The sequence below is a fragment of the Asparagus officinalis genome, chromosome 1, assembly GCF_001876935.1.
Source record: "Asparagus officinalis chromosome 1, Aspof.V1, whole genome shotgun sequence".
Lineage (NCBI taxonomy): Eukaryota > Viridiplantae > Streptophyta > Magnoliopsida > Asparagales > Asparagaceae > Asparagus > Asparagus officinalis.
This window is the reverse complement of record NC_033794.1, coordinates 20,739,570-20,752,881: the sequence shown is the minus strand read 5'-3', so window position 1 is coordinate 20,752,881 and position 13,312 is coordinate 20,739,570. Positions and strand designations below refer to the sequence as shown.

The window sequence follows — 13,312 nt, the reverse complement described above, 5'->3', positions numbered from 1 at the left end:
CTGTTTCGAGATTTGGGGGTAATTTTTGAGGGCGACAGAGGGGGTTTTAGATAGGGATGCGGGTTTCGGAGCCAGCTCGGGGCTTACGAAACATGGGTCGGGTTTGACCCGTATGTGACCCGGCCCGAATCTACGATCTAGCCGACCCCATCCGGACCTTGGTATTTTCAGAGAAATTTTGAGTAAGTTAAAGTGTTTTTTTGTAGGTAGCTGTTAACAAGTTACTTGTTCTAATTCATTAAATTAAATACTTGTTAATTGGTCGAAAGTTTGAAGAGACGTGAATAAGATTATTAGAAGTTATCGATAGCCCATTGCGGCCATACGCACAGCCGACAGGTACATTTGCGCACATAACCATAAAAAAGCCTTCTTTATTCTATTTACTTTCATTTATTTTAAAAAAATAACTGGAAAATATAAAAGTTAGCAAGACCTAATTTCTTTCAAGTAACGCTTAATCTATTGGGTTATTTAGATATTAGTCCTTTACAACTTCCCTATTTCCGCGTAAGTCCCTCACATATCAATAACTCCTTATCAGTCCCTCAAATCCTACGGACTCTGACAATTCGGTCCCTCAATGGCCAAAATAACCTTCACTTATGTTTTGAGGGGGATAACATGGGAATGAGCTTTGCTACAGTGACCTAAAATATGGGACCAATAGGTGAGACAAGTGAGGTGTCCCCCTCCTATTGGATAATGAGTTGACCATCATTAATGATGACCAACTCATTATCCAATAGGAGGAGAACACCTCACTTGTCTCACCTATTGATCCCATATTTTGGGTCCCTGAGGAATTTTTCCATGGGAATATCACGCTCCGTCAAAGATTTGTAGGACTAATATGGAATTATTGAAGAGCTGATGAGCTAACATCTAAATAACCCTAACCTATTTTCAGTTAACTTTTGCACCACACAAATTAAAGGTTTAAGAAACACGCCAATAGTTTTCTTTGCGAGAGAGTTCAACAAGAAACAGGTTGCCGGTCGTCCTCAACTCCTCTCCTTTTTGCCTTCGCGCGCGGAATAAAACAACTTCATAACTAGCTTAACTAATCTACAAAATCTAGTTGAGAATTTCTATTTACTGGGAAACTCTATCACAAAATACGTCATCTTCAGCTGAACAAATAGGAGAACAAGCATAACCCGTAAAGATTTTTATCCATGGTGAAGAAAACCAGTGATCAAATTTAACAGAACACACAGAGTCTGCACAGAGATTAGCATATACACAACGAAAAAAACACCAAACCCTAACTAAAATATCTCTCTCTCTCTCTCTCTGTCTATACACATAAACCTCCCTCACCGCGGCGTCTCCCGCTGTCATCCGCCGACGCTCTTCTCCGAGCAAACATCACCGACTCCGTCTTCTTCCTGATGCCCGATTCAAGTTCACATTGTTATTATGATCGCTATAGCTACGCCTCATCATCCGTTGTCGTTGCTGTTGATGATCCCATTTCCACCTCCGTTACGCTGAGTTTCAAGAACCTGCAGCCTCCTCCTCAGCTCCTCCATCTCCTCTCCATCAAGAACACCCTCTCCTTCATCGTCAGGTTCTCCGCCTCCACCGTGCGCTATATGCGTGTCCTGATCGTCGACCGGTTCTCGAGGAGGTAGGTGACAGCCGCCACCGGCTCCTCGCCGGAGCTAGGGTAAACCATCTCGAACCGGCTCAGATCGTGGTCGCAGCCTCCTCTCGACCTCCACGTGGCTCCTCCACGTCGCTCTCGCCTCGACCCGTCCCGGCCTCTCGTCCCTCTTCGCCGGCCGCCGGCGGAGGATCTGGAGCCGGATCAGGCCTTTCATGGCCACTACCCGTCAACTCCCCACTCCTCCTTCGCATGTCGACGAGCCCCTCCCTCCGACGGGGAAACTTCGGCGTCGGGAGGATCGCCGTCGTCACCGGACACGGCGACACCAGCGACGCGATGCCGCCGGATTTCTTCGCTCGGATGATAAACGAAGTCGTGTTTCTCGGAGCGAAGGGGGCGAATCTCGTGAATTTCTTCTTGTTAGGGTAGAACCTCCTCGCCTTGAGCCGGTTCTGGAACTGGAGGCTCGTTGAGATTCGGCGGCTTGTAGCATGAACCTCCGGCCGGCGATCGATCCTCCTCCTCCGCAGCGGCCCCGCCGCCTTCTTGCGCTTCCAGTTAACCCGCCGGGCTTAGATCCGGTAACCGGTGGGAAACAGCGGCCTAGGGTTTTGAAACATCATCGGATCGTCGGCGGCCGATTGAGGCCGGCGGAGCGGAGCTTGTTCAGAATCCGAAGCTTCGATTCATCATCTGAGTCGGACCGTTCATTCCTGTAGATCTAGGGATTTAGCCGTTGCAGAAACCCTAACCCTAACCCTAATTCGTAATCCTCGAGCCCTAACCCTAGGGTTCCGATGAAAGATCGGAGTCGAGTAAGAAATTAAAAGAGGTTATTTATTTGGTCTTTTTATTTATTTTATCTTAGAAAGACCAAAAAGAAATTGCTAGTTTTAGCAGGAATTTTTCGTAAAATTGGTTTTCTTTGCCGACGACAAATTGGGGAAATGAAAACGGTGACGCAAACTCCGACACGAGGGGCCTATTTATAGGAGTAGGAGAGGAGATGGACGGTTGGATTTGGTTCACGAGATGGACGGTTGAGATTGAAGGGGATTGTAAAAGTCGGAGCTGTTTCGTTGTGGGGTGGAGCTTAATATGGATGCCCCGGTGGTTTGTGTTTAATTACGAGCGGTCGCCATTCCCTTCGCTCGTTACGTGTGTCCGTAGACGATGAGAAGTGAGATGAGATCGAATAATTCTCGCGGGGCCCACACAGCACGAATCGGTTTATTGTTATCGGGTCGGGTTAATTTAGCTGTGGGCTTTGCGAATATTGCGTTTGGGAACCTTGAATTATTACTATTTTCCAAGATGCTGATCTTTATACGTCAACAACGTAACTTGGATTATGATGGTTAAGGATTCCTATGTGAGAAGACCCAGGTTTGAGGGGGACTCTTTTGAAATTTATCCTTCACATAATTCTCTTCCGAACGTTGCAGGTTTTAGATATAAACAAAGAGTAGTCTAAATCTGTCATCTAAAATGTTAGTGGTTGATTGTTTAGAGTCAGCCTAATCGACTTCTCTATGAAACTTTTATGACTCAAACAAACATGTTAACGAGAGCAAAGCGGAATCATGGTCAGGGTCACCCAAGAGGGCCTAGCTTAGTTGGTAAGCTGCATATGAATGTCCTAAGGAGCACCTACAGAAATTTGATACCCCACTGCTAAAAAATAAGATATCCTAGACGGAAAATTCCGTCTAGGATACTCAAAATTCCGTCTAGGATGGGTATTCTAGACGGAATTCCGGCCCATGGTTTGAGCAGTTTGGTACCTACGGTGGCGAAGGGTCATGGGAAAGCCCCCCCCCCCCCCCGCCAAACCAATAAAATAATCATGACTATAGACCGTCAAAGATTTAGCGACAAAGTTAGTTTGTTAGAGAGGCTTGAGCACTAGTAGAAAAACGACCATACTAGACGGAACAACCTAGACGAAAAAAAAAATTTATAGTCATCTAGAGGAGCATCGAGATCAATTTTTAGAGAGTTTAGCAATTGTATTTTTGGGCGAAGGAACTGATCATCCGAGATCAATTTTTTAGTAGTCATCTAGGAGAGGCATCGAGCGTCTACGTGCGTTCGACTCTGTCGATCGCGCCATGCTTTTGACAAAGAAGCGAAGATGAGTAGATGACTGACGCTAATTGCACCAAGAGTGCCAATTAAGGGAACGAGGAAAAGTGTACAAGAGATCTTTCAAATTTATTAGTCTTTTTCTCTAATAACAAAAGTTCATTAATGCTATTTTTTTTAACATTGTCCTCAAATTTATTAGTCTTTTTATAGTCGTAAAATGAGTCGGATATGTCGATCTTTCAACGGAGCAAAGTGGGGGTAAAAGAAAAGAAAAACGTCGAAAAGGTGGCTGAACAAAAAAGTAAAACAAAAGGGAACAGAATTGTAACTAAGGTTCTCAATAATTGACGAATTTTCTGTTCGCTGCTCAGGACGAATCTCATCATTTGTTGATTCTTCGAAGCAGGATCAATCTTCAATACGGTCAAAAGAGTTTTTTTTTTCTTCCGGGAAAGTTTTTTTTTTTTGTGAACATTTTGTTTGATTATATCTCTGGAGATGGTGTGTATTCTTTTTAATTATTTAGTTGTCTTGTATCTATTTACCTAGGGGTGCTAAACCGTGTCTGTATCCATATCCGAGAAAATATTTGTAAATGTATCCGTTAGGATACGGAAATGGTTACTCAAATCTATAACCGATAGGATATGGTTACAGATATGGTTTTGTAGTGAAATATCTGTATCCGTATCTGAAATATCCGAATACAATATTAGTCATACTCTTATGATAGTTTCAGTTCTTAGATTATGGATTTGTGGTTAATTTTGATGATCAAGATATCTAATCTTAACTTTTCAGTTATAATGAAGATATTAACGAACTCTTTTGTATCACATGAACTATATTTTTCTCAATACTATCTGCTTTTCTCATATCTATTTTGTATTTGTATGCCTATCTGCATGTATATATATAACCGTATCCAAGTTTAGCGGATATGGTTATAAATTTTCCTTACCGAGATATATTTGTATCTGTATTCGTATCCGAGATGGGTAAGCCGATATGGATATGATAAGTATCATATCTGAGCCGTATCTGGACCGAATGCACCCCTATATTTAGGTCATATTATTACTAATCTGCTGTGTGTTTGAATCTAACAAGCTACATTTTCAAGTTCTAATTTAAAAATAGAATCGATCAATAATTTCTTTATGGAGGTTTTCTTTATTTTGCTTATTTATTTAATTTTAGTTCTCCAGTGCTAAATCTTACAAATTTTCAAACCACAAAAATAGGGAGATGGTCAGCTGTAATTTTAAGGAATGTCAAATTTCTGAGCTCCGGATGTTCTTCCGTGCACATATAAGAACTCGTACGATGACGGAATTGGGTTCTCCGGTTGTTCCTCTAACAATCTAGTCAATAAATTGCTTCAGTGGAGAAGAAAATAAACTATAAGTTCTTGAGCTTTTAGAGCAGGAAAATTGCTTACTTTTGTGCTGAGAATAGTCCTCCTATTTATAGTAAATAGTAGAGGGGTGGTTTGGTAACTTCGGTCGGGTATGGACTGAAGGCTGAATCAGTACTGGCTTTACAGGTGTCGGCTTTCTTGTGGCGAGAGTCACTTCGGCGTTTAATGTGAAGTGATAGGAGGCACGTGGTGCCGACATGGTCCGATGTGTTATAAAGATCTTTGGGGGCGGAGAAATAATAATTTTAAACATGCATTTTATGTGATGACAACCAGCTGTCAGTGGGGGGGACCCAAGATATGTCGTCGTCTTTCTACTCGTCGGGTAGAGGACCGAGAAGTACCATCTTTTGAGTCGGCTTCGTGAGATGTCAGCCAAATAGGTGGTAGTGTAGTTCGTTTGTGGAGTCGATCTGGTGAGGAGGTCAACGCATACTGCCTTTTGAGCCAGCCACGCAAGATATCGTCTCTTCAAGTCGTCCGAGCTTGGGGACATTTGGTTATCTCGAAGTGGTGAAGTGATTTAATTAGGCAGTTAATATAAGACACTTATCTGCTAATGAATAGAGGTTATTATTCAATAATTGAAGCGTTATAACAGCCAGCTTCCCGGTGAATGATGAAGCGGAGAAAGGAATTGCTTGCGAATGCACACTCACTAGCATTACTCTTCTTGAAATTGGTTAGGGGAAAAAAAATCAAATTAAACCTCTCAATTTCTGAAATTGCATATTTTGCAAGATGAAACGCATGAATAAATAACCATGACTGAGTAAACAGTTTGCACCTTATATATACATCAACTGACGTGATTCCCAAAATAAAATTACACCTTAAATATACATCCTCTATATTTTACATGTAGCAGAAACAATTTGTACTGAACTCGGCCTTTTCAACCAAATTTATCTACAATAATAAATGAGGACCACCATATCAAGTTATCAACAACTCTAAACAGAAACTGATGTGTGAAAAGCTGACCCTGAGGATAAAACAAGAGCCATCTCCACAAATCCTCTGCGATATCAGCCACAGTATCACCCTCCGTCTTTTATGGAGGATATAGAATTCCAGGGATAAACCTGGAATACTCCTCGTCCGCACGTCCCCCTAAGAAAACCTTCCCCTCAATGCTTTCAGGTTTCAGTCTTCGCCGAGTTGGGCAAAATATGCAGCAGCAAGATTTCTTCTTTATGGATACTTAGTTGTCATCAAACCTATTCCATGAGACACAAAATAGATTGTCTTTAGAACTGAATAATGGACGGAGAAAGCGTCGACAACCGACATATTTCTTTTTAGGAAATAAGTTGAGAGTTAAACTGCAGATGGACTCATGTATTATGGCCCCTAAACTTCATTAGCACTTATAAAAATTAATTTTTTACCCTCTAACTTAGTAGATAATTTAGTCCTCCTTTTCGATTAAATAGAGGGCGATCCTGATATCTCAAAATAATATCATCTAGAGTTCAAAAGGTGTAAAAACTAATAAAATTTAGTTACAAGTGGCTAAATTATCATAGTCCAGGGAAATATCTACAATCAACCCATAAGTTTATATAGCAAAAAGAATGGATCAACCCATTATGCACAAACAAGCCAGATATATATACTGAGTAATGACTGAATCACGCAAAAAAAAAGGCATCAAAAACAGTCTTCCTTCATAATATATATAAAAAAAAAGTTCAGGCAATAAACAAGTAGAACATATAGCTTTGAGAAGATAAATAACCACTTTACAGTTACAGTTCAAATTCATTTGAGAAAAGAAAAATGCTTTCAGATATGTATTAAAATTGTTCTTTTATTTCTCTCTGTCATTGACATCTGCAGTAATTTCTATATGATTCTCTCGCTTCTGTTGTATTCTTAATTGAAATCTTAGATACTCTATTTCAGAACCAACCCAACACCCACCCCCAACCCCCCCACAAACAACCAAAAAAAAAGAAAGCCGCCCAACACCCAAAAGAAAAAACACTTAAAAACCAAAGGAAAAATGACCCTTTGATCCTTTGGTATGTTCGGATGGCATCTGTTTGCTCCAAACACATAAATGGGGGCCTGATGTCTATTTGAAGAATGAAGAGTTAATTATGATTTGAGTTGAAAGTTTTTGTGTGGCTTCCTTAGTTACCCTCATGTAAGAGCTACAACAACAAACAAAAATAGCAAACTTTATAAGAGTCTTTTTGCTATTATTAATCACAATCTGTAGCTTTGTTGATAAATTCTCTAGTCCGCTACTAAACTTCTGAGTTCTGACGATCACATGATTTCCGTCTAGGATCATCCTACATCCCTAATTCAAAAGGCACTTGTTGACATTTTAAATATTGCAATTGAAGTCAATAATCAACCATAAACTGTTTTTAGTTGTTTGCAGTTAGAGATTCAATATACTAATGCATGCAGCTTCAACTACAGTAATTGGAGAAGTTGCATAGCTTCTCCCATCATATGACCAAGTCATTACAAAGATGTAATTGCTTATTTATTAAAAAATTATTTTAAATGAGAAAAAAGTCGAATTAATGTCATTGTTACAAAAATTGATGTTTTACAGATGGGTTGGGATTTCAAGAGTCAGATTACTTCACCTCCCTCTACCACTTTCTCTAATTATAGACCCATCCCATATTGCAAATTGCTAGTATTTTAACAATTTACCAGTAAGAATTCTAGCTAATATACAATTTAATTATATCACCTTTGTAAAGACATTTACATGGTGGGGGAAGCTACCATTCTTAGTGCTGTTACTCTCAAATAGAAGAAGGTATTGACTTGTATTTTTTTTTTTTTTTTGTCACAGCAATTCAGAAACAACACCTTACAAGAGAATAACATCTTCTATTAAGGGTCATTTCCTCTCTGTTAAGTCAAAGCATTAAACATTAGCATGTCCTTACTAATTGTTTCAAACCATTCATAAATCCACCTTTGAACCTCTTCGCCCCCATTAAGTGTACTCTCATAGCTTCTCATAACTAGTGCATTTAGTTGTCTCCATTGTATGTGACCAAACCATCTCAATCAATTCTCTCAATTTATCCTCAATAGAAGCAATCTCTAACCTCAAAATAATGCACAAATTTAGGGTTGGAAAGGCACATGTCTCCCATAATCTTTTTTTTTTTTTTGACAATCGACTCTAGTCTATTCGTGTCATCAGAACTATTCTAAGGTTTCAAGACATTTGGGGCTTGTTTGGTTTGCACAAAACAGGCCCGAATTTGAGAGAAAGGATCTTTTTTTCTCTGACACCAGTGGAAAAATCAAAAAATTTGATTTTTCCGTTGTTTGGACCAGAAAAGAAAAAAGGAAAAGTCCACTAGAAACCGTGTTCCACGCCATGTAAACCAGAAACCCTATTTCCGCTCTCATATCCCCGAAATGGCCAGAAACCCCAATTAATCGCAATAAAAATTTTCACCTGCTACAGAGAAGGGAAAAGGGCTAGGTTACCATCACCGCAGTTCACCTTCCCTCCATTCTTTCCCACCTCCTTTTTCTCCCGCCTCCATTGATCTCTCCTTTTTTTTCTCCCGCCTCCTCCTGCTTCTCTGTGGATGATCTGAAAACAAAAACATCAAATTAAAGTCAGTGATCGCTAAAGATATCCAATCTAAACCCTAGAAGCTGAAAATTTATAGGATCCGGTATGAATCTTGCTCCTTTTTACCATTTTTTCTTTAATTTTATGGTTTTCTAGGGGAAATTTAAGGGGGATTTGCCTAGATCTCAGTTTAAGTAACTATAATGGTTGTTAGTATCACTTTCTTCTTTATGTTGTTCTTCAATTTATAGATGAATTAAAGGAGATTGTGGACCTACTACAAGTTCTTCAAATTACAAATGAATTAAATTTGGAATTTGTCATTTTGTGAGCTTCAATTGTTTCTTTTCAAGTCCTATTTTCCCTTTTTCTTTCTTTCTGACAACGAATTTTATCGGTTGAACTGGGTTTAATTGAGTGTATGCATTGAAATGGGAAAAAAAATCTTAGCACGCTATAACTGTGAATATGATGCATTTCTAAGAATAAGCATCAGTTCACTAAAATAGTTACTTTTGTCATCAAAATTATAAAGACTTCAATCACATTTCCCACAGGAGAAAAATGGGAGAAATTGAAATGCCTAGTAGTTGATGATAATTAAAACACATATCATACTTTCTTTAGCAAGTGATGGTCTAATCTCCAACTTACTCCAGTATAACACCCTATTCAATTTAAGTATGACTTCAAGAATAACTTTGCATATAGTTCAAACACAAAACTTGTATGGATTAACTTGTATGAAGATCTTGCAACTATTATTGGAGATGATGTTGCTAGAGAAGACTATGCGGTAGATGTGTTGGAAAAAATTTGATGGTAGTGCACATTTTAACATTGGTGATAATGATGATGATATTAGTATGCCGAAGGAGAACACGCCTAGCTATGTCTCTTTAAATGAAGATGACATTCCACCACCGAAGGTCCCCGACTCCCCACTATGACCTCAAATTCCAATCCAACTTCAAGTGTGAACAAAGCTAAAAATAATGTCAAAGATGCGTAAATGAAAGGGGGTAGGTCTAGTGAGGACACGGTGCTTATGCGTGAGATAGTAAATGAGGTAAAACAATTCACATCATCTACACGCATGGTTAATATGCATTGGACTGAGAAGTTGGTAAAAGCTATATTTGCACATGATGATGAATTTAATATAGAAATTCGTGATAAGTTTTATCAAAAATTGCATGAGAATGAATGACATGCTAGGTTGTTTATGGGGAGGCCAACTATTATGCAAAAGGTGTTGACCGAGTTCATGACGAGTCAACCTATTGATTAGTGTGCTGGAAGGTTAGATTGGATGCTTTGATATTTTCGTGAAACTAATTAATTACATCAATGCTAATGTTGTTATTTTTGTATGTAAATGAGCTAGATGATTGCTCATCCTTTTGCCTACTAACTGTGATAGATGTATTAAACTTTCTTTTGTGCAAAAGTAATGGTACTATCTCTATCTTCATACATCTCAATCGTGACTCTACATGCTTAGTATTCAGTTTATAAAATATGATATATACATTTTACATGTTATATTGAATATTTGATTGCTAATGCGTACTTGTTTGACAGGTTTATAAGTTGGATAAGGTGAATGATTTCACCTTGAAGGACTAAGAGTGTCCTACATATTTCTAGTGTGATGGAATGAAAGTTAAAGTGATACGCGTATCAGTGCTTTTCTTGATTATATGAGGCAGATGTTAACATTTTTTATGCTATGATGATGGTCTATTCTTAAAATATGCGGACAAAGTTTATAGCCAGGCATTCCATGATGACAATGCTTATTATGTAGGGTCATTATGATAATTGCTACCAACATCGCTATTATAAATTTCATGGCGAGGCAGATAATGAAGAAAATGGTCTTAACTGAGCAAATTTTTCTCTAAAATCATTAAGTTTCAGACTTGATTTCAGTCTTGGATTGTTGGAGTCTTGGGTGGTTTCCGTCTTAGTCTCAGACTTGATTTCAATCTTGGTTTCAGACTTAGCTTTAGTTTTAGAGAATGGTTTCAATTTTGTATGTTTTTTGTATTGGTTTCAAATCCAATATAGATTTGGTTGGTTGATGCCTTGGTTTCAGTCTTGGATAGTTTCAGACTTGGTTTGGTTTTAATTGAGTTGGTTTCAGTTTTGGTCTTTTTTTATGCTTTTATACAGTGTTTGAAATAGTCTTCATAGCTATAGTTTGCTTTTTCCAAAATAAAATTTTGATTTGGAGGCTTCGTATCTGCAATTTTGATTTGGAGGCTTTGTATCTACAATTTGCAAAGCTCTGTTCTGTTGATATCCAGAACATAAATAGTAATGTGTTTGGCTCTGAATTTATACTCAATTGATTGCATGTTGCTAAGCTCTGTTCTGTTCTTTCAGATGCTGAAAGTCGTGTCCTTGGCTTAGTCGTGGTTTGGAATTTTTGATTTTTTTGTGCATTGGAACATGGCAGGAGTTTGAAGCTTCTGTGCATATTTTTTGTGCATTACATGCTAGCGATGTACTTGTAAGCTTATTGATTTCATTACATTCTTGGTTTGCGAGTTGGATGGTTTCTATATTGATTTCAATGTTAGTCTCAGATTCAGTTTCAGTTTTGGTTTGCAACTTGGATGGTCTTCGTATTGGTTTCAGTCTTGATCTTAGTCTTGGTTTCTGTTGCATGTTCTATATACTAGTCTCTGCAGGACCAATACTTCACTTTTATGCTTTAACTCTTGTTTCAACATGTTTATTGTTTGAAAAGGCTACCTGGTTGTGTGCCTGGCTTATACATTCTCTCTATAAATGTTAGCATTGTCAATAACTCTAGTTTGATTCTTCAAGTGTTCTCCATGAACTTGGTTCTTGGTTCTTAGTTCTTGGTTATATATTTTAATCCTTCAGATTGCCATTTCTATTATTAGCTATTGGTTACATGTGGCAGCTATATTATTCGGTTATATAACTTGATTCTTCAGATTGTCACGTTTGTAGGGACATTTGGTTGTTGGTTCTTGCCTTCTTGGTTATATGACTTGGTTTTAGGTTTAAGATTGTGAATATTTATTATTAATTGGTTGAAATGATTGTTATTGCATCGGTTATGTGATATTATGCTATGATGATGGTTTTTTTAAATATATGCAACCAAAGTTTATAGTAGTAATCAATTGGCGGGACAATACATGCAGCCAACATTGATGTTATAGATTTCATGGTAAGGCATAAAACATAGACCAAAATTGAGCATAATAGAATCTTTTTCTATAGTATTCGGGGTTCATATGATGCCTTCAAAGTTAAAATTAAGTCCCCTAAATCTTTAAAGTTTTTTAAAATTTTCCCTCAAATGTTAATATGTGAACATTTTGCAAATTACTACCTCAAATCTTTAAACATTTTTACAAATTACTCCCTCACATCTTTAAATGTTTTGAAATTTCTCCCTCAAATATTCACACTTTTGTATGATGAAAAGCAAGTTGACCCTTCAATTTTGGTTGCCAATGATTTTGTCTTATATGGGTGGTAATCAAGGTTTTAAATGTCGGATGTCGGGTTCATGTCAGACGGCTGAAATCCATGTCGGATAGCGAAAATCGGAGATATATCGGGAGACATAGACTAAATATCGGATTACCATATCGGATGGTGCGCATATGTATAATATCATATCCTAAATGTAATCTAAGCATTCCTAAATTCAATATAAGCATACTTTATAAATTCTAGAGGCGACGCCGACGATGGGTGGATATCGACGTCGCAGAGAGGCAGTGCCGACAACGGGACGTCGCAGGGAGGCAATGTCGGGGCTCTTCTTCTTCTTCGTCTGCTTGGGGTCCTTCAGATGAGTCACCGACAACCCTCTTCCATTTATCCCGATGACGAGATACCCTGTCGCGCTCAGGCTCAGTTGTGATTCGGATTTCGGGGCTCAACGGAAGATGGACGACGGGGGGCCGAGATGGAGATGGGGGAAGGGCGTCGTCGTTCACGAAAGGAGTGATTGGTTCCCAAGTCCGCTGTAGCCCTAATTTTTCTTTTTTCTTTCTATCGGGTTCATAAGAAACCCTTAAACATGAGAATGAATCAAACGGGTTTGGGTTTTTATCACTAAACTCAAACCTGATAAAAAAACAGATCTAAAAAGAAGGGACATATCGGCCGATTTTTCAAGGCTGAAAAATCAGCCGATATGCCCGATATGACCCGATATTTTAGATTTGGCCCTGAAAATCGACATGCGAGTTGAAAACGCATATATCGTGTCGCTCAAGCCCTCAAACCGACATGTGGGATATGTCAGCCGATATTTAAAACATTGGTGGTAATCACACTATGGTAACCACAATCAAGTTTTCTTCATTTTTAGTTTGAAACAAACACTAGAAAATGAGGGAATCTAATAATACATCAACTACTTTATTCTCTTTTCAAATTGAACCAAACAAATGAAAGTGGTGGAAAGTAATTATTCTCCATATTTTTCACAAAACAAACACAAGAAATAACTTTCCATGAAAGTGAAGGAAACACCAAAACTTTTCATGAAAGTGAAGGAAACACCAAAAAGTGAAGGAATGTTGGACATGGAAAATGGTGGAAAGCAACCAAACAACCCCTTAGT

At 38.4% G+C, this 13,312-nt stretch overlaps 1 protein-coding gene and 1 pseudogene across 6 annotated transcripts in view; both read right to left on the bottom strand.

Moving 5' to 3' along the window:
• LOC109831641 overlaps positions 1,403-13,312 on the bottom strand; it is a 15,090-nt pseudogene continuing 3,180 nt past the window's right edge.
• Positions 6,156-13,312, bottom strand: part of LOC109820900 (pentatricopeptide repeat-containing protein At2g26790, mitochondrial) — a 20,607-nt gene continuing 13,450 nt past the window's right edge. For 5 of the 6 annotated variants that reach the window (XM_020387097.1, XM_020387101.1, XM_020387109.1 and 2 more), the window contains 2 exons: positions 8,566-8,706; positions 6,156-6,340 (listed from right to left, as the gene is read on the bottom strand). The gene's annotated coding sequence lies outside the window, so the exon portion shown is untranslated. The remainder of the gene's footprint in view (positions 6,341-8,565; positions 8,707-13,312) is intronic. The other variant, XM_020387113.1, reaches the window with a different exon arrangement.